Source organism: Panthera pardus, unplaced genomic scaffold (genome assembly GCF_024362965.1).
Source record: "Panthera pardus isolate Hobbes unplaced genomic scaffold, ASM2436296v1 HiC_scaffold_13, whole genome shotgun sequence".
Classification (NCBI taxonomy): Eukaryota; Metazoa; Chordata; class Mammalia; order Carnivora; family Felidae; genus Panthera; species Panthera pardus.
The window spans coordinates 31,572,035-31,597,567 of NW_026526688.1; the positions used below are offsets into that span (position 1 = coordinate 31,572,035).

Consider the following 25,533-nt stretch of genomic DNA (forward strand, 5'->3'; position numbering starts at 1 on the left):
TCTCAGCTCTAATTTCAAGTTGCCAGTGAGCGCCTTGGCACTTCTGTGGACCCCCTTAAATGATCTCTGGGACCCTTCTGGGCAGGTGGCTCCACAGGAAAATCCATACCGCAAGCTCCGCCCATCATGGCTCAGTCTGTGTAGGGCAGGCAGCCATCTTGAGAAGCTGTGTTTGACAGGGACCTGCTGCCATCTCCGGGCCAAATGGTCTCTTGTGACTCGGAATCTCAAACTTGCTTTAAACGGAGGGGGAAAAGTCACTTTCGGAGATGAAGTTCTTGGCACACTCTGCTTTGTGTAAACACAGTCTATGGCTATTTCGGTCTTCTGGGTTTTGAGAAGCCGGGCTATGGCAAGGGTGAACGGGTTGGTGCTGGCCCAAATTACAAAGAAGAGTTTTTTCATTCTTTCAGTGCTAGGGGAAGGAAAACTGAGAACATCGTCTCATAGGGAGCAGAAAGGGACTGGGTTGGCCAACAGGGAAATAAATGTGGGCCTCAGTTTACAAAGAACCAGCTCTACCAAAGTTTGAACTTGTGAAAATGGATACATTGGGTTTGTAGTAAGAATTCTTACTCTACAGAATTTTGGTCGTGTTGACTTTTGAAAATGGATACATTGGGCTCGTAGTAAGAATTCTTACTCTACAGAATTTTGGTCGTGTTGACTTTCGAAAATGGATACATTGGGTTCATAGTAAGAATTCTTACCCTCTACAGTTTTGGTCATGTTTACGCATGATGCTTAGTATATTGAAAGTATTAATGTAAGTCATTAAAGGTCAATGTGCCTTTTTTTTTTTTTTTTTTGAGGAGGCATACATCCATCACATGAAGCCAGCTTCATGTCCGTGAGTGCTGTCCTCAAGGTCAAATGAAGGGGGTCCCAGCACACCTCCCGCTTCCTGCTACCCACTGTCTTTTGAATCCACCTCAGAAATCTGTAAGTCTTAACTGCCACATGGATTTACTTCTTTGTTGAACATTCACCTAAGACAAAAGTCAAACATATTACTCTTGTCATTACTGGGACACTAGTGACTGAAGGAGAGGCTGTGGATATAAAAATAAGAGAGAAAAACAGGTTTGGGGGAGAAATAGTGCAGTGTTTTGAGAGTCAGCATAGTACAACTTCCTCTGTTGCATTCTTAAGCTCCCTTTGTGTCCCTCGAATTCTAGCATGTCTGTAAAAGTACAGGAGGCCATGCTGCAAAACCAGATCACCTTTTTCCAAGGGACGCTGTCATTGCATAGAGCAGTTCTTTCACTCTTATGTCCATTCTGTAATATTCCATGAGGGCTCCAGGCTCAGCTCCAGACAGTGGAGGAAACAAGGGTGGACACATGATCCTCCCTCTCAGGGTGCCTGTGGTCTACGGAGAGGACAGGAAAGTCAACAATTGTAGTAGAACGTGGTAAGCTCCGTGACACAAGAACTCACGCAAGGCCAGGAGAGTTTAGTGTAAGGCACCAAAGCCACCCTCGGAGTCAGGCTTTTCCAAAAAGGGTGGACCTCTCATTTGGATCTTGGAGGACAAAATGGAGTGGGAAACAGAGGGAGTCATTCCTAGCAAGTAAGGAATGAACCCGTGCAAAGGCCCAGGGGCTGGTGAACCTTGGCATGTGCCGGGGTTGCCTCCCCCTCCAGTCTGTCGGGGCACATGGAAATCAGCCTCACATTTCATGGTGGCCAGTTGGCTCTGCAAACCCCATTCCCCAGGTTCCGTGCAGGAAAACCATGCCTGGTTTTCTTCTTACTCTGTTTAAACCAAGGATGAACCAAGGAAGAGCCAGTAAATAATGAACCAGCGGCTTTCCTGTTGGAGCTCCTATGTTTGGCCTGGCTGAATATCGAAAAGCCTTGGTTTCTCAATTATCTGATTCTCTTTGTTTTCAAGACTTAACACAGCATTACAGTGGGATGGCTAAACAGAAAAAAAAAAGTCTATTTCTTTCTCATTGTGCAAATAAACATTCGTTGAACTTGAAATGGTTAATCATTAAGAATAGCCAAATGCTTTGGAAGTCTTTGCAAACAAGTCTTACATGATGCAATTCAGTGTTTTTTTAATTGAAGAATTGTTTTTAACAAGGAAATGTTGTACAATATTAAAATAAAGAGTTTTCCCTACCACCACCACCCCCCCTCCCCCCCCCCACACACACACACAATGCAGAAAATAAATGGATCACTACAGACCCATGAGGCTGGCTTTCACAACATCCATCATTGAAGGGTCGGTATCTTATGCTGTATCAGGACGCTGCCATAGTAGCTAAGGGTACCTGGGAGATTTTGCAAATCAAATGCAGCAGAGGTGGTGGGAGAAACTGAAACAAAAATGAAGACCTTGGAACTGCATTTCTACAATCAATTAACGACTGGGAAGGACTTGACTTGCTGGGGCTAAAGGAAATCATTCTGGAAGTTCATTTTGTCTGTGAACTCAAAACTGTATTTTAGTAAATAAAGCTGATGCCGTTCAAACATGAACCCCGTGATGTTTCCTGGCTTACGGCAGCTTTTCTGCTTGTCTACTCATTAGATGTGTTAAAAATACAAACATGGCATTTTCCACTTTGCCAGAGAAGCAAATGTGGGCTGAATGGCTGATTTTCGCTGCTACGCTTTTCCTGTAACCCTTAACAATTGTTGCGGTGAATAAGGCCCCTGTAGGGATATTTGCCAACTATGCAGTGTTCGTGGACCATGCCACCTTCTCCAGGTTTCAGTACTTGGTTGATTGAGTTGATATCACCACCTTTCCCTCCATGTAACAAACAAAATTCATCTGAACCTCGCTGAGAGTTTGGTATGTGTTCTTTGCTCTAAAAGAGAGAATTCTCTCCTAAGTCAGATAAATATGTTCATGCGTGTGGATTGTTATACTTGAACTTGCTGCTGCATTCCGTACTAATGCATATATATGACACCCAAGCTGACTGTGATTGCTTCTGAAGCATCTAATTCCTTTTAAATGGATTCAGTATCTTTGGAATGTGCTGTGTAGGTGTTTCTGAATTTTCTACATGCCATTTTTACAGGTTCATTTGTTTTATGGTACGATGTGGTGAACAATCACATTGGTTCTTTTTTTTTTTTGAAGAAAACAAATGTACATATGACTAGGCAGATGAATAAATTATTGAAAAAATATACTTTATGAATCACACAGCCCACTGTTTAAAAGGAATTTATTTCATTTGTTTAATAAAGTGACTGTTCAAGTCATAAGCATTTATATTGCCCTTCTAAATATGGATGCCATAATATTTAAGTGTTGTTGAATATTGATGTATGTTCCCTAATAAAATATCTTAAACCTCTGTCTTTAGATGCACAATGCCTTAGTTCTTCGATCGTAATGTGTTGTGAACATGTTGGTTGAAAAGTAGAGTGGATACCTCAGAGAAGGAGACTCAGGTTTTGACCAGCTCAAGAGTGTAGGTGGTCCATAAAATACACTGGTTGGCGGCATTCACGACACAGGTAAGAGCCAAAATAGAACCACATCATCTGATGTAGAGGCAGGGGAAGGTAGTAGTGGGAATGAGACCCAGAAGAATATTGAATCGACGTCTGTAAGGCTGGGCGTATTAAGTGACCCAAAGCCGGGGCAATAGGTTACGGGGAACTAGCAGTCAGAGAAGGTCATGGGCAAGAATGGTTCAAGGGGAGTTTTTCAGTGGAAATTCTTGCCTGCCCATGCTCTCACAGCCTGGGAGCCCCAGGGCTACGCTTTTAGCCCCATTCCCTCAAGGTAGCACGCTGGCATCACTGGGGACAAGAAGGCTGGGGTCGAACTGTCACAGGCTCCAGATTCCTTTAGCCACTTGCCAAGGCTGTTATTCAATATGTCTGAATCTTTGTTTCCTCTTCTCAAAAATGGGGACAATTACTGTACATCACTCAGATTATTGCTAGCATAATAAAATAAAATGCTTCCTGTGAAATGTTTGGAAGAATGTCCGACATCCGGTGAGCACCCAGCAATTTTCATTGTGACCGCTCAGGAGTATGACCGTGGCCTTCCTGGTGATGAGGGCTCATTATTTTTTGCCCAAAGCCCTTAGCATCTAAGTCAGATGATAGTGTCGCGTATCCTATACCGATCTGGGTTTTTGCCAAATCGTGTCCTATCCTGCAGATGCGCTGCTGGTCACATTCCAGGCCCCCGTCCTCGTCATGGTGGTGGCTCTACTCCCTGGACCCCCACAGAGGGTGGGCAGGGGAAGGCAGACACAGGACGGGGGAGAGGGAGCATCGTAAAGTAAATGAAAGTTTGTCGTTGCTCAGGCTTTCTTTCCACAGAGCTTGGAAGTGACATGACAGGATCACCAGGTTATCCTGATGACTTCTCTTCTTAACTAATTTAGGTTTTGCCCCAGGATATAGATTATGGAAGAGAGAGAAAATGGAGACATGGTCAGTTTTGCCACTGATTGCTTTCTATGAAGGTGGGGGAATAATGTGAAATAAAGGGGCCATGATGACACGAGGGCTTTGTTTCTGTTTGCATTGTTCCACGGCTAACATTTACTATGGAAAGCCCTATTCTAACTGGTTCCAGTACATCATCTCATCGAATCCTCATAACAATCCTGTAAGGAAGCGCTGGGAATCGATTAGGGTGCATTTGGCTGGAACAGAATACCCGGAGAAAAGTAGCTGACGCAGTAAGAAAATGTATACTATCATCAATAATTTGGCATGAAAACATTCATCTTTGCCAAAACGCTCTGGAATCAAACCGCCTGGGTTTGAATCGTAGCCAGGGGGATATGTCAGTAAATGTTCAGCAACCACATCTCCGGGAAAAAAAATTAAAACGAAAAAAACACCATGTGCAGTATTTGCCAGTTTCTGTGGTGTAAATTCTCCCATGCGGACAGATATCAAGCTGCCAAAATGACATCAAGGAATATAGTTTTGGGAACAGACGTACGCGGTTGTCTCTTTGGAGCCTGTACAAGCCACACCACGGATCCCACCTCTGCCCTTGGTAGTGTGTAGCCTAAGCCTCTCTCTGGGTTCGTTTCCTCATCTGTAAAATGGGATAATGAGAGCACTTTCCTCATTGGATTGATACACATAAAAAATTTCTGTGCTTAGCATACAGTAGTGCTTAGCGCACAGAGCAGAGACCGTCTCCAAAGAGCAAAAGTGTTCATCCTTACTCAATTCTTAGTGCAGCAACTCCTCTGAAGTGTGTGTGGCAGTACTGTGATCCTTTTTCAGACATTATATTGCATTGACTCTGCCCCCTGTGATCCCCCATTGAATTCGCTAGTCTCGGTTTCCGACTGCAAAGTTTCTCACCGCAACTCCGCCCTTTTGCATTTTTACTTCAACCATTTAATGATCCCATGAACCAGTTTTCTCAAAGAGCCTCTTAATGCCATACCGTTCTGCCAGCCAATTATTAGTATCTCTCCTGTTTATAAATGCAAATTGCCTCCAACAGAGTTTATGAAAAATAATTATTCTGTTGTAGGTGGACAGAAAAACCACTCTCCGTGCCCACTCTCCACACTGTTATTACGTTCTCATCCATACTCTCTTTCAAAAATAATATATCTACATGACAAACTAAATACACAAAAGCACTACAGAATCAGGGGATTGGGATGAGTTTGGGGCTCCTGAAAACTACCACAGGCCACTCTGTAGTTCTTTTCTGGGGGAACAAAGCCCAGAAAAACAAGAACCAAATGGGAAACAAAGTATAACTTATTAATTCCAAAGTTTTCTTACACTACCTTGCTTGCATCTAAAATGTCCAGATTTGGGGCATCTGGGTGGCTCAGTCGATTAAGCATCTGACTCTTGATTTCAGCTCAGGTCATGATCTCACAGTTTGCAAGTTCAGGCCCCACATCGGACTCTGTACCTAGCACGAAGACTGCTTTGGATTCTCTCTCTCTCTCTCTCTCTCTCTCTTTCTCTCTCTCTCTCTCTCTCTCAAAAATAAATAAATACACTTCAAGAAATAAATAAATAAAATGTCCAGATTTGAAGAACAAACTCCAATGTCCACTTCCATCCAGCCCCATGAGCAAGGAAGGCACTGGTAGGAAAGCTGAAATTGAAAGTATAATTATAGCCACACCTACTTCTCCAAGTGCGGTCAGGATCACAAGGCAATGGGGATGGAAACCAGAAGAGGAAGGGCCAAATCCTGCTCCCTAAGAACACAAGGTCCCAGAGTATACATTTCTCCTCAGCGTGGTAGAGGTGGCCGTCATAAGGGCAATGGACAATAGTGAAAAGGAAAGCTGAAGTCTCTTCCTTTCTATGAGTAAAGGTAAAAATGCAAGAAGAGAAGCACTATCCTCCTCATAGGTATACCATAGCTGGGTATAAATTGAAAAGTAATATTTTCGCCTCCTTTCCTACTCCCCCAAGCTAACCACCACCACCATTTTCTTGTGAATCCATTCATTCAACATGTATCTATTGAGTATGTGTCATATGCCAGGCATCATCCCAGGGATACATTAATAAAACAAAGCAGGGGAAAAAGGCTTGCCTCATGAAACTCCCATTCTAGAGCATCTTCCAGAAATGTTCTATGTACAAGCAAACATCTGGATCTTTTAAATATGTTTATAAAAGCAGAATAAGCCACAAAGTCTGATCTGTTATAGTAGATGCATTTTTAGTAGTTTGGTGATTTAGCAATTGGTTGATGCCTGATTATCTTAGATCTCTGAGCTTTTGCCTTAGCAAACAACTCACAAAGTTAATTAAGCAAAATCCCGTCTCTTGCCCTTTGGAAAGTTACAGTGTGATATCATGTGTCCTAAAAGATTTTGAGAGCTTATTTTAGAGCTTCTAGCATATTTAGGGGCCCATAAACTTATTTCAACAGTGTTGTCACTGCTTAAAATATTTTTGGAACTCTTCAGAGATTGCCTTTGGGATCAATTTATGTACGGTTCCTCCCCTAAAAAATCCTGTGTATTACCACAAATAGTACTAGACTGGACCATGAAAGGTCTTTCTCCAACACGGAAGGTGAGCCTTTCAGCTGGGAGACAACTTCAGAGGTCGGCACTGTTTGACTCTGTGTGTGACTGGTGCCAACGCCTTGGCCAGACTCCTCTGTCATCCTGTTGGCCCAACCCGAGCTGGGAGAGTCAAACCACTATAAAAAGCCATTCTGCATAAATTCAGTGGAAAAAATTAGGTCAATGGTTTTCAAACTGGAAAAAACAAAACAAAACAGTGCAATCCTTTCTTTGGATGGAATCTTACACAGAAGCCCAATATGCAGGACAAAGAAAAGCAGAACAGTCTGGAATGATGGTGGGGTAGGGTAAAACCCCAACCGCACACAGCCCCCAGCACACACATGCCCTCCCCCTGATGACCCCTGAGGGGTCCCTGCAACACTCTTAGGACCCCCTGGAATAAGACGTAAGCACCACTGAACTGCATATTCTCCTGGGGCAATGGGTATCTTATCTTCCCATAACCATGGCACATAGCACTCAGCACAGAGCTATTCCCAAGAGGGAATATAAAAGGGTTTAGGGGGCCCGGTGTCTCCTTAAAGAGCTCAGTTTTTAAGAAGCCTGCTAAAGATTGGTGGAGGGCGAAAAACCAAAGATAACTACCAAACAGATGCTCATATCTCCAAGAATGATTTCCTGAAGGTTGAAATGCAGAAAGTATAGAATTTAATGAAGACCACCCAAAGAAACAGAGGCATGCTAACTCTTTGAATTAATAACGTGATGCGGAAGGGATAGGCCCACAGTCAGGGTGAATGGTGTAATGACAACTAATGACAGAGGGCAAGGCTAATACTCAATTTCCATTTTGTTCCCTTCTTCTTCAGCAGAGAGGATAATCTAGTTACAAAGGAGAAAAGTAATGGATATGCATTTGAGCAGAAGTCCATTGGAATCATGACCAAGGCAGGTGGGGAGGTCAGGAGAGGTTCCTGGCTCAGGAGCAGTGGCAGCGTGGTCGGGACCCATGGAGGGGGAGGAACTGGTTCTCTGAGGGTCCCAGTGTCCACCAGCCACCTTCCCTCAGCAAGTTCTGAACCAGTTGGGGAAAATATTGACCAGGGAGTGGCAATTAGTTAACACTTGTTTACTACTTACCAGGGGACAGGTATTGTCCTGAGTGTTTTGTATATACTAACTCATCAAATGCTCCCAACTAACCTATGAAGTAGATTCTATTATTTTCCCCCTCTTCTAGAAGAGACACTCAGGCCCAGCAGGGCCTAGAAGTTTGCAAAAGGTACACATCAGTTAATGGCAAAGATAGAATTTGAACCCAGTTTCTCAGATGACAGAGACCAGTCTCTTAACCAATATGCCATGATGGCTTTGGAAATTGGACTGTTGGGGCAGTTGTTAGTGAAACTCCAAGTTGGAGGTTAGAGGTTACATCCGTAGGCAGATGAGCTTTGTGAGGGGCTGCCCGCAGGCAATGGGGGCCTCGGGGCACGTGGGGTGGGGATGCCACCCAGGAATGGCACAGCCTGGAAGGACGAAGGATACCGCTGCTCCCAGAGACCAGCTCACCAGATTAAAGGATTAAAAAAGTCTGAGCTGGGCCTGTGCAGTTTGTTTCTTCCAACTTCTTCAATCAGATGAAGTTGCTCCATGGGATGATGGAAGGGAAGACAAGAAAGAGGGAAACGCCCCTCCCTCTAACCCTGAGCACATAGGAAGCTTGGGAAAGTCGGGGAAGCATTGGGCCCCGCATGTCCAGGAAGAAGCAAAAATTCAGGGCAGTGCGAGGGCCCAGTGATAAAGCAAAGTGGGAAGGCTCACTCCCTGCAAATGGTCTAAAACCAGGAGACATCCCGGGATTCAAGAGGCTGCCAAAAATGAAAATGAGGGCTGGTCAAAGAGTCAGCACCTATGTCATTCATGACATGACTTCGAACACCGTTATGTGACAGGCACTTTACGCATGCGGCCCAACCTGCCCTTTACAGCCAGCTTTTAATGCACACAGTCTGCTCCTTTCACAGATGAGGAAACCGAGGCATGGCGGGATTTAAGCACTTGTTCAGCTTCCCAGCTGTTGAATGCCAAAGCCACGTTTCCTCCTGGCTTATAGTAAACCTCACTTTCCGACAAAGAAGGAAGAGAAACTCGCTGCAAGGCAACAATATTCAAATGCTACTCTGAATTACAACATTGCTTCTAAAATTCTCCATTTCGTAAAATAAAGCTTTTAACACAATGCTTAATGTGGCTTCTCTGCAAACGCATATTCGATACCTACAGTTGACAATATTCCCTCTTCCCAAAATTAGGACATGCGGGTTTTGAGACAAAGTAGGGTCTTTAGCTGTGAGGCATCCCTGGACACAAAGTTGTTCAAGGACGCTCGTCCCCAGTTCACAAAGCAAAGGTCATCAGCTTAATTAACACTGTCCTATGCTCAGCTACAGTAAGGAGCCCCCAAACTAATTTCATAATCCCATGAGTGAACTGGTACAACTTCTTTCCTGACTTTCTAGGAGGAAACCATATGAGGGACCCAGTACCAATAAAATGTGAACACCAGCATCAGGGCTCTGAAATTATTATTCCTTTTGTAGCCACTTCCAACCTTGCAGCTGGGAGCCTCCTTTAGAACTCAGATCTGGAAAACTTCCAGATATTGCTTCCAGAAAAAATTCCTCCCGGAATTCATCCCAGGAACGCTCTTTTTAATTACTTGCAAAATGGTGCCCGAGTTAATACCCTTGCTCCCCCGCCTCCCCCACTGCTAGCTGGTAATTGCGGAGTTGCTGATGTAATCACTGCTTGCCGCCCACATAAAGGACAAGAGGGGTCCAAAGGACAAGAGGGGTCCGGTCACATTAGGATGAATAGTAAGGGGAAAAAAGAGACCCTCCTCTCCAGGCTTATTACCCTGCAACCACTCAGGAATAGTGCGGTATGAGAAGAGTTCACAGCCGCATTTGGAAGAGATAACTTCAAGTTGTGGCAGCAGCTGTAAACCCAGAGGAGAAAATGCAGGAACAAAGCAGAAAGGGTAAGACTGTTGTGCGCCGGGCACAAGGTCCCTGCACACTGCTTTGGACTAGTCACCTGAGAAGCAATCAAGAGAAATGAAAAATTACACTGACTGGCAAGCAATGGTTTCCCACGGGCTCGGGGTTAACAGCTGTCCTGGCAGGCAGTTATAGCCCTCAGCCTTGACCTTCAGAGGCCTCACTTTGGATATGGCGAGAAATCCATGAAGCCAGGGTGATGCCTTCAACCTTCTAGGCCACAGTCCAGTACCCTAGGCCCAACATGCCCTGCCCAGGTGGCCCAGAGATTGCTTCTGAAACCTGCCCTGCCCTCTCCCTGCATCTGCCCACTTCAGCCCAGGGAGCGGCCAAGGGGGTGGTTTACAGGGCTGTGTGCAGAGCCCGGACCTGTGGCCTCCAGAGTTCAGACCCAGTCACACAATGGAATTGGGGGGTGAAAAGGGAGAAGTGAGTCGCAGCCAGAAGCCAGCTCTCCAGCATAGGTGTGGCCATCTGAACCTGCCTTCCAGGTCATTCTGAAAGTATATTTGGCCTAGTAGGAGGAAGAACATACAGTCAAGTCTCTAATTCACAGTGGTTATGTTCTATAAAGTCTCCACAAACACTGAATGAGAGACTACTGAACCATTGCTCCTAGGGGAGATACAGGGTTATATTGCCGTGAGCCTCTGGATACTTCTTGTCAACCGATCAATACATGACCTTGTTGATGCGTGTTCCTGTTTGAAGACACCTTATTTAATATATATTGTTGACTCATCAGCATTGGACTCATGGCCAACGGTATTAAAACTCATGCCTGAAGGAAGCTTCTCCAACACAGACATTTTCTCTGTAAGCCACATGGCAGTCTTCTTCCACTTAGGAACACCGGACTGCACTTCAGCCCTACTGTCGGGCATCGTTTTAAACAGCAAAATCACCAACAAAAGCACAAAAGTGAAAAAAAAAAAAAAAATGACACTAACTAAGCTGTAGAAAGGACATTTGTTTCGTACAAGAGCTGAAATGGGAAGGCAAGTTGCTTTTTTTCTACCTCAGCTGGGAACGTAGCAATGGTCGTAAATATGGCACAAGTATTGACCCGGGGGTTAAAAATACATTCTAGCAAGTAGACAGGTTTTGCAAATACGGAATCTGGGAATAGTGAGGATGACTATGTTTGATTTAAGATGCTAGCATTTGTCCCCCATTCACACTCTTGCCGTGGTCAGAAATGCCAAGGGTGGGCCTGTCGACAAGCAACAGATTCTTGAAGCAATCCACTCCGGCAACTTTAAAATGGTGCGTCTGCAAAGAAAAACGACATGACAGATGGCTTGAGTCTCAGGCTTTCATCAATGAAAGGGCAGAAGGAGACTTCGGGGGCCAGAGCAGAGCTATTGACCAGTGAACAGCAGCCAATAAGTGGACAAGCCTGACCTTGACTTCGGGGAATCAGAGACCACATGCATGACTACTAGTGTGCTTGGAAATATCAAGAGAATCATCCCCATCTTTCCTGATGGCCTCATGTTCTCAGTCTCCCATTGCGCTCCTCACCGAGTCCGGAGCCCAGGACTTCAGAGCCCTCGGTCCCCTAGCTCAGTCATCCTTGCCCTGCAGAGCCCAGCGAAACTAACTGGGTGCTTCAAAACCAATCATTGCTACTGCTTAGGACATGCTCTCCATGTGCCAGGCAATACGCTAAAAGCTTTACACGCACTACCATTTATTGTTCACAGCAATATTATAGATGGTAATTGCTAATCCATATTTTACACATCAGAGAACAGAGGCTTCAAGGGGTTAAAGAACTTGCCCAGGGTGAAGCCGCTAGAGAATCGGCACTGTAGAGCAATGTATATTGATCGATGAGTTCCAATTTGATTTAAGCCCTCAACACACTTGTCCTGGAGCAGGGCCACTTGCCTCCGCTGCTGTTCCAAACCTTGGACGTTCTTTGGGTCCCAAACCAAAGTTTCCCACACAGAAGTCCTCACTCCCTATTTTAACAGCAGAGATAAGAGGGCGGGCACTGCTTTTACTGTACCTCCAACCCTGCAAATTTCATCGACGCTACACCAGGAATAAAATAGTACCAACTGCCATGTAGCGATTCCCAGGAACTTTACAAGTTATGTTTTATTATCTTGACAAAAGACCCTGCTGGGGAATTCATAGTATGTTTTATGATTTACTAGTACAAGTTCCCGCCATCATTTTTTTTTCCTTTTTCAAAAGCTTTCGACCAGGCTTAACCATGTCATCTACCAGGGAATTTCAGTACCATAGAATTCGTTTGTTACGTCCCAAGGAGAAAAGTCACGGAGATTTTTATTCCAATGGCGTTAAATTCATAAATTAACTTAGGGGAATTCTTTTTTTTTTTTTTTAATGTTTATTTATTTTGAGAGAGAGAGAGAGGGAGAAAGAGAGAGAGAGGACATGAGCGAGTGGGGGAGGGGTAGAGAGAGAGGGAGAGAGAGAATCCCAAGCAGGCTCCGTGCTATCAGCACAGAGCCTGACACGGGGCTCAATTCCACGAACCGTGAGATCGTGACCTGAGCCGAAATAAAGAGTGAGATGCTTAACCAACTGAGCCACCCAGGTGCCCCAACTTAGGGGAATTCTTATCTTTATTATGGGCCTTTCCTCCTGGGCAGGGACCAGGGAGGGACCTGGGCAGGGACCCCTAAGCCCAGCTCAGGCTGAGGGTGGAAGTCAGGGTAAGAGTATATACATCTCTTTCAGTGGGGACATGTAAGGGGAACATTGCTCCAAAAGCTCAAAAGGGGAACCAGCCCCACAGAGGGAGAAAGAAGCCACTGAGCCTGGGGTCCATGGACAGGGGAGGCCTCAGGCCTGCTCAACTCTATTTAGTTCTTCCATAGCTAGAATTTTCTGTTATACATTCACAGCATGAGTTCCTTGATCAAAGTCCATTGTTGGACATTGAGGTGATTTCTGATTTTTGCCTCTTATACAACACTTCCATAAACAGCCTCATGGCTAAGTCTTTGCACAAACCCACTATTAGTTCCTGGAGATAATAAATAGAAGTACAGCTTCTGTTTGAAAGCACATGTCTATTTTTAAGTCTTTGATACAGATGGCCAGGTTGCCATCTGGAAGGTGTCAATTTACCTTTCTGCCAGCAGTGTTCCCAAGCACAGATGTCCCCATGCCCTTACACCACTCATTCCACCGCTATCCTTTTATCCATTTTATTCTTTTTCAAGGTGTGAGATCCCAATGGCCTCCCGCTATGTAAGCGTATTTGATTCTCGGGAAGCTGACACATTGCTTCATAAATGTCTGGACAACCCGTATAGCTTCACTTCTTTGTACCTCCTGTGTCTCTTTTCCACTATCGTGTTGGCCTTTTCTTATGTAACTGAAAGGACTCCACACACCAAGAAATTCAACTCTTTATGACATGCGTGGCAAATGCTTTTAAGTGTTTTGCTTGTCTTAAATTTTGCTTATGTTCTGTTTTTATGTAGTGGGCTTGTATTTTGCTTCACTTTTTTTTTTCATTTTATTTTTTTTATTTTTTTAATACAAAATTTATTGTCAAATTGGTTTCTTTTTTTTTACTGTTTTAGCTTAATTTTTTTTAATGTGAAATTTATTGTCAAATTGGTTTCCATACAACAGCCAGTGCTCATCCCAATAGGTGCCCTCCCCTGTGCCCATCACCCACTTTCCCCTCCCTCCCACCCCCCATCAACCCTCAGTTTGTTCTCAGTTTTTAAGAGTCTCTTCCGGTTTGCCTCCCTCCCTCTCTAACTTTTTTTTTTCCCCCTTCCTCTCTCCCATGGTCTTCTGTTAAGTTTCTCAGGATCCATATAAGAGTGAAAACATATGGTATCTGTCTTTCTCTGTATGACTTATTTCACTGAGCATAACACTCTCCAGTTCCATCCACGTTGCTGCAAGAGGCCAGATTTCATTCTTTCTCATTGCCAAGTAGTATTCCACTGTGTATATAAACCACAATTTCTTTATCCATTCATCAGTTGATGGACATTTAGGCTCTTTCCATAATTTGGCTACTGTTGAAAGTGCTGCTATAAACATTGGGGTACAAGTGCCCCTATGCACCAGCACTCCTATATCCCTTGGGTAGATTCCTAGCAGTGTTATTGCTGGGTCATGGGGTAGATCTATTTTTAATTTTTTGAGGAACCTCCACACTGTTTTCCAGAGCGGCTGCACCAGTTTGCATTCCCACCAACAGTGTAAGAGGGTTCCCGTTTCTCCACATCCTCGCCAGCATCTATATCTCCAGATTTGTTCATTTTAGCCACTCTGACCGGCGTGAGGTGGTATCTGAGTGTGGTTTTGGCTTCACTTTTTAAAAAAATTTTAGGCAGTCAAATCTGTTCATATTTTCTTACGATTTCTGACCTTGCTTATGTTTAGAGAGACTTTTGCCACAACATGCTTTTCAACTGCATTTTCCTCCCATTCTTTAAGTATTTTATAAGCTACACTTAAGACTTTTTTCACTTTGGAATTTATTTTGGATTACAATATAAGGTCAGGCTCTAAATTTATTGTTTTGTAGATAGTTATCTAATGATTCCAACAAATTCCAGTGGCTTGACTTCCAGTTCTCGTCACTGCTTCTATAAACCCACCAGGAATAAAGGGGGTCGGCATTTAGTCCCTCAGAACTTTGGTGGATGTATCTTTCCTCTTATGCCCAGAAATCTTTGAATTTAACTCATTCAGGTATCACAATAAACACTGAATCAAGAAGTCACGTCATTTGTTTTCCATTTCCAGTTATATGCAGTCATTTCATCCACCCAAACTCAACAGATAGGCCAATTCAATGTGCCCCAGAGATTTAAAATACCTCATCAATTTCAACACCATATTAAAGTTTTACATTTTAAATTTACTTTTCTATCAATTCAATGCCCTACGCCCATAGAGAAACCATGGCCCTACCCAATGAATCTTCCTATATGCCTCTAATGCAAGTTATAAAATGATTTGGAGCAACCCCCAAGCTCATCTTCTGTCTTGGCCCCAACAGAGTGTGTCATCAGGTGCCTGGGTATTGATTCTGCTCCTCGTCAGCCAGAGTCAGGTCATCATGCCTGTCAGCACCCCCAAAACTGGAGCAGACCAATCCTAGACAACCGTCAGTCGCACCTTTCCAAACCTCTGTATTTCCCCCCAGTGTCAGATTTGGAAAACAGGCAGAACCAGATACGTCTCCTTGCAGCAGCTTCCAAAACAAGCATGCATTCCTTTATTTAGTTGGATATCCCACACGTTAGTGGGGTTCAAGACGGGCCATGAAGCATAGTTGGCACTTAACGTTTCTCAAAGGAGTAAGTAGACAGAAATGGAGATAAGGAAGAAGAAAATAATTCATAGCTTCTCTTTTTCCAGGCTAGCAGCTAGTCTAAAAGAGTATTTCTGTCAGCTAAAATTCATTTGGGAGATTTTGTACAGTTTTCTGGGGGGGGGGGGTGGTTGGGGAGGGCATCCATCAACCAGAGAAACTAACTTCTCTCTTATAAAGTGGTATATGAAATAGCTGTGAATACTTGGTATTTTTAGTTATGTGAATTGTGACCCTTCTGGTGCCCAAGTAATTTCTAAGACCCCTTCTTCCTTTCAGGGTCTCTTCCAATTAAATTCCATTTTCAAGATGTCAGAGATTCTCTTTATCTTCTTCTTGATCCATGGGTCCCTGGTACCTCGAAGCCAAATTCAGTGTAATGTCTGTCCAATGACACAGTCTCCACTCTGGCTTATAAACAGGGTGCTATGATCTGAATGTTTGTGTTCCTCCCAAATTCATATGTTGAGAACCTAACGCCCAAGGTGATGGTATTAGTGGGTGGGGCCCTTGGGAGACCTTACATCATGAGGGTGGAGCCCTCATAAAAGACATCAGTGACCTTATAAAAGAGACCCCAGAGGGATCCCTTTCCTCTCCCACCATGTGAGGACACATTGAGAAGTCAGCATCTTCTAGAAGGTGGCCCTCCTCAGAACCCAACCATGCTGGCACCCTGAACTTGGACTTCTAGCCTCCTCGACTATGAGAAATAAATTTCTGCTGTTTATAAGCCATCTAGTCTGCAGTATTTTGTTACAGCTCGCTGGACAGACTAAGACATAAGGCACTTGCCATTTATAAGAACCCATCTACAAATGCATAGCCAGAAGTCTAGTCAGTCTCCTGTTCTTCGTTCCAGAGAGGCATATAGTAGAGTGCTTGACCTCATGGCTTTTAGTACCAGGCTGCCTAGATTCTAATCCTAGCTCTGCCTTTTACTAGCCGTGAAGAATCTCCTCTGTGCCTTTGTTTCCTCATTTGTAAAATGAGGGTGATAATAATAGCATCCACCTAGCAGGGTTATTGCAGGGGTTACGTGATTGGACACACGTTTACAGCTTAGACACATAGGTGGACTGACACATAACAAGCACTATGAGTGTTCGCTCTCATTCCAGTTATGTCTGTAAGTAGTCAACAAATCCCAAGGCTGTCGAAGCCACATGCTGCTTCTGTCCAAAGTGGCTGTGCCTGAGGATCTGTCACCAATACCATGCCCCTCTTGGAATCCATGCCACTCTCTTGAGTTTGAGTCCTAGGATAGATATTGCTAGCACGTCAGAAAATATAAGCCTTTATTTTTTTTAATTTTTTTAATGTTTATTTTTGACAGAGAGAGAGAGCATGAGCGGTGGAGGGCAGAAAGAGAGGGAGACACAGAATCCGAAGCAGTCTCCAGGCTCTGAGCTGTCAGCACAGAGCCCGACGCGGGGCTCGAACTCACAGACCGAGAGATCATGACCTGAGAAGAAATCGGACGCTCAACCGACTGAGCCACCCAGGCGCCCCTAAGCCTCTGTTTTTTTTTTTAACATTTGTGTACTACGGTAGTACCCACCTAAATCCTTCTTTTTGGAGTGCCAGGTTAAGGAACTGTCAGCTAGGTTAAGAGGCAGGATAAAAAAGAATAAAGACACCAGGGTGATAAATGCCAAGCCATCTCCAGCCTTAAAAGCCTACACCCTATAACAGCCTACACCTGTTATTCCAAGTATGTGTGTGAGGGTGTTTCTGGACGAAGTTATCATTTACGTGGTAGACTGAGTAAAGCAGACCGCCCTCCCTGATGTGGGTGAGCCTCATCCAGTCTGATGAGGGTCTGAATGGAACAAGTGAGGGAGGGAGAATTTGCTCTGTGGGTCTCACTGTCTTCAAGCTGGGACATTGATCTCCCATCTTTGGACTTGGGGTCTTACTGAAACTTACATTTTCACTCTCCTGGGTCTCCAGCTTGCTGACTATAATTCTTGAACTTGTTAGCCTCCATAATTGTGTGAGCCATAATTCCTTTCAATAAATCTCTTTATCTATCTAAACGTCTATCTATCTATCATCTATCTACCATCTATCTCTGTCTTCTATTAATTCTGTTTCTCTAGAGAACCCTGAAAATACATGCATATGGCCTTTTCAGGCTCACTTCTTTCACTTATGCTTTTAAGATTCCTCTATGTCTTTTTGTAACTTCATAGCTTCTTTTTATCACTGAACAGTATTCCGACATCTGGATTTACTACTGTTGTACCATTCACCTCCTGAAGGACAACTTAGTTGTTTTTGAGGTTTGATATAATTATGAATAAATTTGCTATAGATTTAAAAAAAAAAAAAAAAGCCTGCACCCTGGAGGTCTATGTGAGCTGAGTGTACTGTGGTCTTTGAATTGAATCTCTGTTTTTTGTGGGCCCCAAGCTCACCTGCTGCAGGGTAGAAATGGCCTGCAGGAGGTGACTGGCCAGGCTGACTCCACTCTGGCTCCAGAATTGATTGCTCATCACCACTTGTTCCTTTGAGAACTTCCCCCACCACAAGGGCCTGCTCTCTTCCAATGGGAATTCAACACAGACAAGATCATCTGGCCCCACACTGGCAGGATCTGGAAGAACAACGCAAGGCCCGAGGCAGATGCCCTGGCCACCCAGCAGTGGAAGGCTATGATCCTGAGGAATGGAGTCAGGATCCAGAAACCTGGCATCATCCTATTTTTATCCACAGTTATTCCTGTTGGCAAGGCGAGACAAGTGACACCTGATCATTAATAACAAGGATTTGGCCCGAATCCCTCTCTGGCCTCCTGCCAAATCAATCATGTCACTCCCTGCTTGAAAACCTCCAATGACTTCTCATGGCTCTCAGGATAAAATCCAGAATCCTTAACAAGTCCCTGGCTGAACAGGCTTCTCTTTCACTTCCTCTCTGCAATTACCTGTTCCCCCAGCCTTGGTCTGGAAAGTTCCTCCCTCTCCATTCAGCCTCTTTCTTCTCATCCTTTGGATCTCAGCTTAAACACCACTATATCCAAGACTAAGTCAGATCCTCTTTAAAAAGAGAGAGAGAGAGAGAGAAGAGAGAGAGAGACAGAGAGAGAGATCCTCTTTGTATAGTCTTATAACACACCATACTTCTTGGTAGCTCTTGTTAAATTGTAGTTACATAACTAATGTACCACTATTTGGTCAATATCTGTCTCCTTGGCTAGACTGTGAGCTCCACATGGGTGGGGACCTTGTCTGTCAGAACCCCTGTGGCATCTGTGTGTCTAGTCCAGTGGCTGGCACACAGCAATAACTCAAAAATACCTGTTGACCAAGTAAATAAACCAAGGAGGGTTCCAGTTTTAATACTAAGCAAACAATTTCTAATTCATTATGCATTCTGGCTGTAAATCTTTCTATCCTTCTTGCAAATGACAATCTCTGTTCCTCTAAATGACATTGTCCTAAGCCCTCCCTAACCAAGATCACATAAACAAGCCCTGAAATACAGGCAGTCAAGCCACGTTATTTTTTTCCTCTTTGTCATTCCTAAACCACGTTTTCCACTCCAATCCCTATAAATCAATCTGTCTTGCTCTTCCCACAAGGCATTAGCCTTGACCTTTGCATTACTGCTTTTTTTCCTAGAAAGCTCTTTGCTCTTAAAAGAAAACCGAATGGCGTCAAATCCTCTCCATGCCATGCCATCTCGGCCTTTGCACAACTAAAGTACTACACAACACGTCTTTATTGGTAAGCCCTGACCCTTGTCTCAGATCACACAAAACCACACTCTAAGGCCTTGGTATGTAAGCAAACCTCACCCCTAAATTAGATGATCTCTAACAGTGCTTCCAGCATTAATTCTCTGCAATTCCATGATTATATGATTACTCATAAGGGGATTGGCTAAGAGTTAAATAAGCCTTTACAGTTGGACAAACTTACATCCTTGTTCTGGCAGTCATCTACCAGCTGTGTGACGTTGGCCAGTTCCTTAATCTCTCAGAGTCTGGGTGCCTTTTTATGTGATAGGAGGGAAGTCACTGGGGGAATGAAACGCAATGATGCTGATGAATGTTTAGAACATTTCCTAATCCTCAAAACCATAGTTGTTGTGGGTGTCATCAATATCATCATTTTACTGAGTCATCTGCATTTATAGAATTAAATCCCTTCATCCCAGCCCACGGAGGCCCCAGCCTAACCCATCCTAATTCAGCAGATGCCTCCAGAATGGCCATGGGGATGGGCTGTACTAAAAAGGAGGAAGGAGACAAACAGGTCAATTGGTAAGAGCGTATACTTAAGGATTCATCCATTTATAGAAATTGTCTCACCAAATTTAGTTAAACACAACTGTATTAGTCATTGTTCCCAGAGACACAGGCTAATAGGACCTACATACATAAAGATTTATTATAAAGAGATTTATTATAAGGTATTGACTCACACAGTTATGGAGTCTGAGAAGCCCCACAATCTTCCTGCCAAGACTCAGGAAGGTTGGAGGTGTCATACAAAGGCCTATGAACTAGATTGCCAAGGTTGTGTATTCCAGCCTGGATCTGAAGGCCTGAGAACCAGGGGAGAGAAGAGACAGAAGATCAATGTCCCAGCCCAAGAAATCGGGCAGAGAGTGAATTCAACCCCCCCTCTACCTTTTTGTCCTCTTCAGACCCTCAAAAGGTTGGGTGATGCCCACCTGCATTGGTAAGGACCATCTGCTTTACTCAACTCATCAAATGCTAATCTCTTCCAGAAGCACCCTCACAGACATGCCCTGACATAATATTTAACCAGCTCTCTGGGCAACCCATTCAGGGGGACACATAAAATTAGCCATAGCCACAGTGATTACAAACATCGTGTTATGTTTTTAAATTTCTTGTTGGGATTTGGATTGTATGATACCTAAAATTTGGACGAATTTTTTTCCAACCTGTTAGTGTTCATGTCATGTAGACAGTTTATGCGACCTCAGTACAGAATACTATGTTCATTCAGTAGAGCTCATAGAAATAACTTGTGTTGTGAAAATATACTACCACTGACAAGCTATTCCATCTCTAGGCTCATTGCCCTTTATAATCTCCCTACACATCCTCATTGCATTAGTGTGCTAGGGCTGCGGTAACAAGTTATCACAAACTTGGAGACTTCGAATTTATTCTGTCACAGCTCTGGAGGTCAGGAGTCCAAAATTAAGGTGTGGGCAAGGTTGGTTCCTTCTGGAGGCTCTGGGGGAGAATCTGTTTCATGCCTCTTTACTAGATTCTAGTGGTTGCTGGAAATTCTTAGTATTCTTTGGCTTATAACTGCATCAGTCCAATCTCTTCCTCAATCTTCACATGGCCTTCCCCTCTGTATCTCTGTGTGTCTCCTTTCCTGGGTTTTATAAGGTCTCTTGTCATTGGATTTAGGTTTCAAACTAATCCAGGATGATCTCACCTCAAAGTCTTTAACTTAATAACATCTACAAAGTCCTTTATTCCAAATAAGATGGTCACACTGCGAAGTTGTGGATGGACTTATCCTTTGAGGGCTTACCCTTCAACCTACTATACCCACCAGACTAATTTTTCTCAAGTATCATTTGGCAAATATTAATTAGCAATATATAGCCTATAAAATTAATTGTAGACTCTTTAGCCTGATTTTCAGTGCCTTCCACAATCTTACCTTAGCCTGCATTTCAGTCTTATATTTCTTTTTTTTCCTACATTAAGGCGACATTTCTACCAGAATTTTCTATTCAGTAACAAGCTACAATTTTCTCTCCCCTGTCCACTCTTAGAAAGCCTTCTCTTGTTTTTCTCATCCTTTGTGACAAGTCTCCAACCCCATCAGCTTCTCTGATGATATCGGCCTGAAGGATAGGTATTTATTGTTTGTATCTTCCATCTGAGGGACTCTTGTACTGCATTTTGACATCTTTTATGCTAGTATTTCAGCAATTACTCAAACTATATAATTTTTTTAAATTTTTTTAAACATTTTATTTAATTTTGAGACAGAGACAGCGTGAGTGGGGGTGCGGGCAGAGAGAGAGAGAGAGAGAGAGAGAGACAGAATCTGAAGCAGGCTCCAGGCTCCTAGCTGTCAGCACAGAGCCCGACATGGGGCTCGAACTCGTGAACTGCGAGATCATGACCTAAGCTGAAGTTGGACGCCCAACTGACTGAGCCACCCAGGCACCCGTGAATTATATTATTTTTTAACTTTATACATTTATTCTATGTCTCCCATATTTTAAGTTCTTTGAGGTAAAACAACTTTTTCTTAAATTCCTTACATCCCTCCCCCACAAGAATCTTTGTCACTTTGATTTAGAGAATGTGTTAGTCAGAGTTCTCCAAAGACACAGAACCAATTGAATGTATGTGTGTGTGTGTATACAGAGAGAGAGAGAGAATTTACTGGTGCGGAGAAGTCATGAGATCTACAGCAGGCAAAATGGAGACCCGGGAGAGATGACATTTCAGTCTGAGTCTAAAGACTGGAAAAGGCCAAAAAGCCAGCTCAAGCACTGGGCAGAAGTTCCCTCCTATTCTGCCATTTTGTTCTGTTCAGGTCTTCGACTAATTGCATAAGGCCCACCCACACTGGGGAGAGCAATCTGCTTTACTCAGTCTATCAATTCAAATGTTAATCTCATCCAAAAACACCCTCACAGACACACCCAGAATAATGTTCGACCAAATATCTGGGCACCCCATGGCTCAGTCAAGTTGTCAGATAAAATTAACCATTATGGAGAGATACACAGGGGTAGAAATTAGCCCCAACTCCGCTACTGAGCGATGCACTGCTGATCCCCCAAATCAGAGTCTCAGCAACTTGGAACCACTCAATCTTCCTGCAGGTTTTCTCCAGCTAGAGTTTGAATGAGCCGTTTTTCCAGACTCTTCTCTTTGTAATGGGAAGCAATGTTCTTCCCCTCGTGGCTCCTGACACAGGAGCAATGAAATAAAGAAATATTTATTAGTGAGCCAAATAACAATGTAAATACCCGCTCGCCTCTTATCTTCCTATCCCATATGCCACATGGAATCGGTTTTGACAATTTATGTGTGAGAGGAACTGAAAAATCAAGCTCACAGATTCCAAGAGGAATGTTTTAAGATTCCCTTGAGAATCATTACATTTATACCGATACACTATATCTGAAAGGTCACTTCACTCCGGCAATACATGCCTAAAACCCTGTACTCTGCACGTAGCATGTAATAAATACTGTTGGGTCAATGACTGCAGAATATCCAATTTTACTTTTATGCTCACACTGCTAAAATACTTTTCTCCTATGAATGTGACATTGTATTTCACTTCATCACTTGGGGAGGTTTATAAAAGAGAATGATGCTGTGATTAATACTATGAATAAAAGCGCACTAAAAATAAAATACACTCAGTCCAATAATCTATTTTCCACTGCCTGCACTTCTAAACTATACATAATGTCTTATCGAACACCACCATTTTTTTATACCTCGCTTGCAAAGCTTTTCCTGTGACATTCCCTAGTGCCTTTGATTCCCATTTATTTTAGGATACTGTTATCCTGTATCTGTACCTATGAATCTCCAGCAATAACCTAATTCATTTTCAGTGTTAGCATTTCTGATTCATCCATGGCATGCTGAGCACTGGGCTACACGCACAGGCTTCTTAAGTAAGAATATGCCGGCGTAGCTTTATCTGTCAATGTCCGGCCAGGAAAACAGGCATCCCTCTAAACACCCCAAAGATAAATATCATGCAGGGAATTCGTTTTAAACGTATTGTAGTGGCAGGCAGGGCAAAAGAAATAAGGGCATAGGGAAAGGCTGCGAGAGCAAAAGAAAAAAAGAGAATTATTACCTAAATATCAGAGCGTTGGCCCGGAAACCTCATGCCCACGCTTGGTGCTCAGCTACTTGAGACATGGCCACAGCTGCCAGAGGAAGCACGACGCTGGCTGAGGTCACCGGCACCCCACACCCGCCCCCGCCACCCCCCCCCCAACACTACTGAAGAGGGCCTCTGCTGCCGAGCCCACAGGTGCCTGCAGAGCCTCCGCCACCTGCCAATACAGCTGCCACTGTCCCCATGGGTCTCTCGTGTTCCGCGCACCCTGCTGGCTCTGCCGCGGGTGCAGAGCTTTGACCGCCAGGAAACGCAAACGTGCTGCTGCCGCGTGCTGTGCTTGGACTTGCCGGATTTCGCAAATAACAGCACAGGATGCCATTGGCGTTTGAATTTCAGGTGAACGACAAGCAATCTTTCAGTATCAGTATGTGTCGGGAGTCATAAAGCCCTTTACCTCTCACTCGGGAGACTTGATTCTTCCACCAGATTCCGCAAGACAGTTACTACCAGGCCAACTTCTCAGCTTCAAAGGAGGGTAAAAGTCAAATCCCAGACCCAACCTTGAGGCGCGCTCAGCTCTAGGACCCTCCTGGTCTCCAAATCCGATCTCCGTAGTCAAGTATGCAATATAAGTGTTTGAAGCTGTTTTTTTAATGTTTTGTTTATTTTTGAGAGAAAGAGAGAGACGGAGTGTGAGCGGGGGAGGGGCAGAGAGAGAGAGGGAGACACAGAATCCAAAGCAGGCTCGAACTCATAAACCACAAGATCACGACATGAGCCAAAGCCAGATGCGGAACTGACTGAGCCACCCAGGTGCCCCTGAATTTCTGAGGCTAAATTATCAGCATCCTCCCACCTCTAGCTACCCAAATGTCTTGCAGGGGGGAATCTGGTACAAAGGCTCATACACACAGCCTATGTTAACACATACCCCGGCATGCCATCAACTCTAGAAAAAAATCTACTTCAAATAAATTGAAAACTTGAATGAATTAATTGGTTGAGTCACTTTTCAAATGACTATGATTCCATGGCTCAAACATTCTTAATTTGCAGGCTCTTTTGTTTTTTAATGTTTATTTATTTTTGAGAGACAGAGTGTGAGTGGGAGGGGCAGAGAGAGAGGGGGACACAGAATCCGAAGCAGGCTCCAGGCTCTGAGCTGTCGGCACAGAGCCCGACACGGGGCTTGGCCTCACAAACCATGTGACCATGACCCGAGCCGAAGTCAGATGCTCAACCAACTGGGCCACCCAGGTGACCTTCTTTGCAGGTTCTTTAGCCGAGTTTTCAGCGACCTCCTCCATTTGACTTCAAGTTTCCGACAGAGGGCTAGATCATCTGACTCAGACCCAAGTACAGTCAGTACATCTTAACCGATTTCAGCGTGTGCCAGAAAATATTAAACGTAACAGAATTCTTGACTGCAAGCCACAGAAATCAACTCTCCCAAACTTGAGATTTATTGAGAGACTATCAGCAGGCTCAGAGGATTGACCTCCAAGATGATCTTTTGGGAGTCCAGTAGGTATCACCTCTATTTACGATGTGGATTTTGAGATTGGGACTCCAAAGTCTGGAGTCTCGTCATAGTTCAACTACATACGGCTGTGCGGTCTTCATTTAACTTCTCTGAGACTCAAGTTGTTCATCTTTAAAATGTGACTGACTCCTGGTCTCCTGATCTCTCAGGATTGTGAGGAGGGTCTCCGGCAGAAGGAGATAGTTTACATCCCTCAGTGCCCGAGTCTCCCTCCTCCAAGGGGGCCAAAGATCTGGTCAACACAGGGTCCCTACAATGGCAACTCTGAATGATCAAAGCCCCAAAGCTGGCATTTGCGATGTTGCCAGTAGTTTTTGCATTTTGTGGTGAAAAACAACATTGTCTTGAAAACAGAGCTTCTCTTTGTTCTGGAAGAGACCACTTTGTGAGAGCTGCGTAGTTATGCAGATGTGTCTGTCTATAGATGCGAGAAATCACTCATGTGGAGGTGATCCAGGCTCCTTGGGTTAAGTGTTCTATTCAGTAAGTTCACCTGGGTTCTTTTTTTATGTTTTTATTTATTTATTTTGAGAGAGAGAGAACGCGCGCACATACGGACGGGGGAGGGGCAGAGAGAGAATCCCAAGCAGGTTCCACGCTGTCAGCACAGAGCCCGACCAGTGCTCAACCTTACAGCTGAGATCACGACCTGAGCCAAAACCAAGAGTCGGACGCTTAAGCGACTGAGCCACCCAGGAGCCCCTCACTCGGGTTCTTTGGGCGCATAACCATGCTTACATCTGTTACATATAAAAAGATGTTCCTTAAATGTTTATTTTGACTCTCTAATCCTTAAAAAAAA

At 44.0% G+C, this 25,533-nt stretch overlaps 1 long non-coding RNA gene across 1 annotated transcript; it reads right to left on the reverse strand.

The window, feature by feature from the left end:
- Positions 1–941: 941 nt before the first annotated feature.
- On the reverse strand, positions 942–2,397 carry LOC128776509 (uncharacterized). Its single transcript, XR_008421584.1, has 3 exons — positions 2,200–2,397; positions 1,224–1,372; positions 942–1,052 (listed from the first exon to the last, which is right to left on the reverse strand). It is a non-coding gene; the product is annotated as an uncharacterized LOC128776509 (long non-coding RNA).
- Positions 2,398–25,533: the final 23,136 nt, after the last annotated feature.